Below are 6,546 nucleotides of genomic sequence, written 5' to 3'. Positions count from 1 at the left end.
CTAATAACAATAGCCAAAGAGTGGAAACAACCCAAAATGCCTGCAGATAAATACCTGGGTCAAAAATGTGGTCTGTATAATTGAATATTTTCCACCCTAGGAAGTGTTTTTTCTCATTGCTGACAGTCAAAGTTAAAAGAAGAAAGATTTATTTAGCTCACAGTTTGTAGAAGTTTCAGTCCAGAATCGACTGGCTTCAAGGCAGAGTGGCATGGCAAGCAGGCATCACAGAGGAGAAACAGTTCATGGTGGGGAGAAGGCAGAAAAGTATGCAAGGGATAACCGCAGTCCCTTCTATCCATTATATCTTTTCCATGGTACTTAGGGCGAGTAGCACTCACACCTTAGTCCTCATGACCTTGATCCTAGCATCACAACATGAATCAATCCCAGCATCACACTCTAGATCCAGACACTTCTGAAAAAGCCCCACCTATTGACTGCATGAGGCTTTGGGGGTACACCTAGACACAAACCATAATAAGAAGGGATTAAATTCTGATAAATCCAGCAACATGAGAAGACAAGTTAACTCTAAAAATATTAAGCTAAGTGAAAATAATCCAAACACAAAAGGACAAATACTATATCTGTTTATACTGAGTTGCACTTATATGAAGAACCTAAAATATGCAAATTCATAGACATAGGAAGTAGAGACTAGGGGAAGAAAGAGTATTATTTAATAAATACAGAGTTGATTTTTGGGACCATAACAAAGTTCTGAAAATGAATAATAAAGATAATTGCACAACATCACAAATGTAATTAATGCCACAGAACTGAACAATTACAAAATTGTAAAATAGTGCGCACCATGGGAGCCATGACTGACAATGAAGTCATAAGGAAACATCTCCTTATTGATGGAGATGGTGCTGGAGACAACCGCAGAATTAATCTGCTAGTGAAACGTTTTATTCCATGGTGCAACTCTGGGTCCCAAGAAGAGGGATACAACCAGTACCAAAGTATGCTGAGCACTCTATCCCAGTGTGAGTTTTCCATGGGCAAAATTTTCCTGGTGTATGATACGAATCTCAGGAAAATGGAAAACTATGAAAAATTTACAAAGAAATAGAATGCAGCATTGCAGGAACGCATGAAAAAATTGCTAGGTGTGTAATTCTTCAAGCAAAACAAATACAAAAAATCGCCAAGAATATGATGATCTGGCAGAGGTGATCTAGCATCATCCAGACTGGCATAAGACCTTAAAGGAACCAGCAGCTCTGGGGAAGAATTAGAGCATCTTTTACACATTAAAGAAAGTGTGGAAGATATGCTGAAATTATGACGGAAACAGTTCACATTCTTCTTAGCACCATCCATGAACTTCAGCAGACTCTGGAAAATGATGAAAAGCTCTCAGACGTAGAAGAAGCTCGAAGAACAAGCATAGAAATGGATCCCAAGCCGTTGCAGGTTAATCGCTCACCATTCCCAAGAATATTGAAAAAGCTCCATGATCTTAGTATCTTAGAATTTGTTGTGCTCTTGAAATATTTAAAGTTTTGGCAGCAAATACTTTGCTTTTAAATATTAATCCTCATCTCATTCATATTTCCTCACATGAAGAAAAATGACTTCAGTATATTTTTATTGAAGCTCATTTTTTATTCTTAAAACACAGGAAACAACACTCAAATATGTTCGATAAAATGTGTTTAAAGCTGGAAAAGAATTCTAAAATAATAACTTTTATAAAATGTATACTTTACCACAATTTTAAAAATATTCATGATGTAGGGTCATTAATGCTTAAGTAGAAAGTGAGATTTTGCCTACTACCTCCCATAAACGAACCTTGATCAGAAGGGAAAGCTATCAAAATGGTGTTCTAAGAATACTAATCAATCGTGATAAGGGAGCGAAGCTTGGATCAACACCAAGCACCAGAGTAGGTTATAAATCTTCAAACAGTACAAGGTTAACTCTCAACAGTCAGACAAAGGATGAATCAAGGAGACCTGTGAATCCTAAATGAAGAGAAAGGTACGAGGAAGCTACACAATTTTCATAATTCCTATTTATTCTCCCTTAGAAATTTTTTGCTACGGTATTTTTTACCAACCCAAGTCATTTCTTCTCAATATGTTCTAATATTCTCAACTGTTTCCATAAACAGAACGAATCAGCCACAGAATCTAAATTGTCAACCTCAGTCAACATGCAGCACTTCACCGTGTGGAAAGATATGAGCAGTCATGACTCAGGCAAAGTGACTCTGCTTTTCTAAATGTAAAAAAATTCTATGTTTTGATGTTGACAAGAACATTACTGAGTGTAACACTGAGGTGTGTAAATAAATTTTCTGTTGTGAATAACTATATGCTTAGAGTGCATCACTCTACCTCACTACATGCTTAGAGAAAAGGACAAATGTCAGATTCTTGCTGATCACTTTCTAACATATTTTTCAGGATCTTCTCTGTCTTGCTTTTTATATTTTCATAACCCTGATGTTCCAATAGTAGCTTGATATTTCAACTTATTTTAAATCATACAAAATCCAAAGCAAAGCACAAGTTATAAAAAAGCTCAAATTCCCACACATTCAAAACTGGTTTGTTGTTGTACTTGATAATCCTTAGCTGCATCTTAGATGTGGTTTATTATCAAAAGGACCTTGGCATCTCTTAATCACCAATGAAGTCAAAGCACTTAACCTCCCATTGTCATGCAGCAGCAGTAGTCCTCCTGGGAAAAGAGAGAACTCTGTATGGTGAGAGGGAGGAGAGAGAGGAGGATAAGGGGAGGTAAAAAAAATTAAGATGTATTATATATGTGTATCAACTCCCTACATAAATGGAATAATTATGTACTGCAAATATGTGCTGATGATTTTTTAAAAAAGAAAAGAAACGATGGAGAGGTCTGACACCAAACTAAGTCACTACAGAAGAGATCATCCTGAAGAGATCATAGATGCCGCAGTGAGGCACTGAGCACCCCCCACCCCAAAAAAAAAAAAAACCAGAAAGAGAAAGATGGCAAAGACAGCTGGGGCTAAGGTCAGGAAGGAGGTTTCCTAAATATCACCTTTGTTTTCAGCTGCCCATGTGTTGTATAAGGTAAATCCTTGCTGGGATGAATCAGACTAGCTCATTCTGACAGGTTGAAATTTAGGGGAAAATACTTACACTAACTTGTAAAGTTAAAGCCCGGCCCTTGAGGAACTTACAGTCACAGTGGTGAAGACCACAGTAAATAGGATGACAAAGTAGCAAGATAATTTAATGATATGGAGTAACTACAATGAAAGGGAAAAAGCAAAATAGTGAAGAAGTAAACCAGAAGGCCTCTTCGAGCATGGCGATAAAGGATGGCATTAAGAAGATAACACTCAAGCCTGTCATCAAGGATGAACCAGAGCCGGCCAATTTCTCCCCCGAAGGTGAGCATCTTAGAAGGACTAAAGTACAAAGACCTGTAACCGTGTGTTCAAGGTAAAGAACAGAAATAGGAGCAACTAGAGGTCTCCCTGGACTTTGTTGACCATGGTAAGGGATGCATAGAAGAGACCTAAAGAATTTTAATCAGGAGAAAGATATGATTAACCTTTTAAAAAGATCATGCTGTGTGCATGAAGAGAATGGAGGTAAAAATGGAGGCAGATCAGCCAGGAAACCAGAGTGGCAGACCAGGTAACTGATGATGTTGGCTTGACCAGGAAAGTGGTTCTTAAAGTGGAGTATCACCATCCATCAACCTTATTAGAACTGCAAATTCTCAGGTCCTTTTCTCAACCCATTGAATGAGAAACTCTGAAGGGGAGGCGCAGTGACCTGTGTATGAATAACTCCTCTGGATGTTTCCAAACCTCTGGATTAGGACTAGGGAAATAGAGAAGGGAAGCTGTAAACTGTAGTATGAATTTTGAAAATAGAACATGATAATGTATTCATAGGCAAGGTACACTCACAGGGCCACTATCAGAGCCATAGCTGGTGACTCCTGCTTAATGGGCTATGAAAGGAAGGGATAACTCAGAGCGTGTAAACCTCTGTCTTGGTACTCTGAAATACAGGAAGGAACTATGATGGAAATTGCCTTTTGTTGCCCAGCATATAATTCTCCTCCTAAGGCAGGATAACACTTAGTGAACAAAACACATTGGGAGACATCACTTCATTTCTCTCTATAAAATTGAAAGGGACTGATTTCCCCCTTATAACTCACTGCAACACAGAGCTTGGGGAGATGACCTAGACTCAACCAGTCAGATGCTCCACCTGACATTTTGACTCTTGCAAGAGTTTATTCTTGGCTATGGAAGTGGGGTCTGGGGTTCATTTGGAAGAATAGAGGATACAAAGTTGGATGTTATTTTTGCAGCTTTTTTTCTTGTCAATCCTAACCTTTTATGAGTAAAACAGTGGGCTTATAATAAACTCAATCTTAACCATTTATGAGTAAAATGGTGGGCTTATAATAAACTCCTGATGTGACCAAGTTAATTAGAATTTTCACCCAACTTCTTGACTCTATAAATACTTTATACACAGAATCTCAGAACGCTTAATGTCTGGGAACTAATTTTAGTGTGATAGCAATGATATGCACAGGCCACAGTGTCCAGAGACATTTGGGTTGTAGGTGACTCAGGGCAGTGGCTTTAGATAGTTTCTTCCTTGGACTTGTGTTTCTGTTTAAGTGCACAAGGAACAGATAGCTGAGACTTTAACAAAGATTCCAATTTCCTTCTAAAATCTTTGATTCCATCCCCTCATCCAGCCTACTGTCCCAGATTACTGGTGTCATTCTAGGGGCCTTCCAGAGGCCTCTGGCCTCTTCTCCTGCAGGGTGGTACCTTACTGCACTGTCCTGGTCATGCCATGTCCTGAGAAAACATCTTTCATAAAATTTTCAGAATGAAATGCAAACTAGTTTGGTTTTGTCTTACTTTTCTCTCATCGCTGAGACAAAATACCCAATGCACAAAATTAAGGAAGGAAAGTTTATGTAGTTCACAGTTTGTGGAAGTTTCAGCCATACTCAACTGACTCCAAGGCAAGGTGGCATGGGAAAGGGGCAATAGTCCAAGGGAGCAGAAGATAGTGAAAGCAATAAGAGCAAAAGCGAGAGAGCAAGTCTCTTTTCTATGTGTCTCAGTTACTTTTTTTCTTGTTGCTGAGATAAAATACCCAAAACCCAGAGTTAAGGAAAGGTTTATTTAGCATACAGTTTGTTGAGATTTCAGTCCATAATCAGCTGGCTCCAAGCAGGGTGGCATGGCACAGGAATGACACTTCATAGTGGCAGAAGGCATCAAAAGTAACAAGTGCCAAAGGGACACGAGGGAGAGCAATCCTCTTTTTCTCCATTATACCGTAAGCAGGTTACCCACCTGCCCCAGGGCAGATATAGCACTAACACCATCTCAGTGCCTTCTTCTTGCACAGGATGAGTATATTTACAAGTGAGGATCCTGGGGCCTGGATGAGTTGCTTAGTTAAACTTCTAAACTTCTCAAGTTTACCCAATGTATTAACTATCAAAAATAAATCCACCACTCGTCAGTTTGGTAACCAGTCAAATTTTTTAAACCAGTATCCTGATACAAAGACATGATTACTCTTACCATTTTACAACTTAAACACTATAACACAGGTTTAACAGTCCTTAAGAACTATTATTAAGTCTACCAACATTATATTACATGAGAACCCCTGGACCCCTGAAGACTCATATACATCCCTTTATGCAAAAGCCCTTTAGTCTATCTCCAAGAGTTACCAAACTCCTAACAGTTTCAGCCTTGCTGAAAAGTCCAAGTTCCAAGTCTCCTCTGAGACATAAGGTAAATTCTTAACTGTGAGCCCTGTACAAATTAAAAGTTAAACACTTCCAATCCTCAATAGCACAAGATAAACATTTTCATTCCAAAAGTTATAAGTGGGACTACAAAGAATTGGAACCAAAGTAAGTCCAAAATCCAGCAAGGCAAACATTAAGTCCTGTAGTTCCATGTGCAGCATTTGAGGCAATCTGTAGCAAAATGGGTAACCTCTGAAGGGCATAGGTGGCTCCACCTCTGTGGCAATTCTGGTGGTAGTAGCTCTCATGGCTTGTCTCTTGTACCTGTTCTGCTCCTTCCTTGCAGTTTTCCTTATATGATCCATGCCCCTGGCTTCTCCAAACTTCTGGGTGGAAGCCTTCTTAATCCCACAACTCTTGCATTCTGCATGCACTTAAAACCAGCACCATGCGGATGGTACAAAGGTCTGCTGCCAGTGGAGGAGGAGCCAGGATTTCCTTGCTCTTGACTGTAGGGATCAAGTGCCTGGATCTCTGGACATTCTGAGACCAATTCTGAGGAACAAATTTTCTATGCTGCTGTCATTCTGGAACAAGGTGCAGCCACCACCATTCTGGAACATGTGTTCTGTGGGTTTCTCCTCAAATTAAACTCTCAATTTTGTAGTTTTGAGGTTGCAAAGGATGGGTACTTAGTGCTTCTTGTGATGTGCTTGAGCCACTTTTTATATTCTCCTGTTCCTTCACAGTAATTGAGATCTCCTCAGCTCTATCTTTGTAGTCCAC

The 6,546-nt window shown here is 39.3% G+C and overlaps 1 pseudogene; it reads left to right on the top strand.

The window, feature by feature from the left end:
• The first annotated feature begins 817 nt into the window (after window positions 1-817).
• LOC100730902 (THO complex subunit 7 homolog) lies at window positions 818-2,239 on the top strand (annotated as a pseudogene).
• The last annotated feature ends 4,307 nt before the right edge of the window (window positions 2,240-6,546 follow it).

This window comes from Cavia porcellus, unplaced genomic scaffold (assembly GCF_034190915.1).
Source record: "Cavia porcellus strain 051 isolate PalLab524CR breed Dunkin Hartley unplaced genomic scaffold, mCavPor4.1 scaffold_22, whole genome shotgun sequence".
Taxonomy (NCBI): domain Eukaryota; kingdom Metazoa; phylum Chordata; class Mammalia; order Rodentia; family Caviidae; genus Cavia; species Cavia porcellus.
This window is presented reverse-complemented; position numbering and strand designations above follow the sequence as displayed.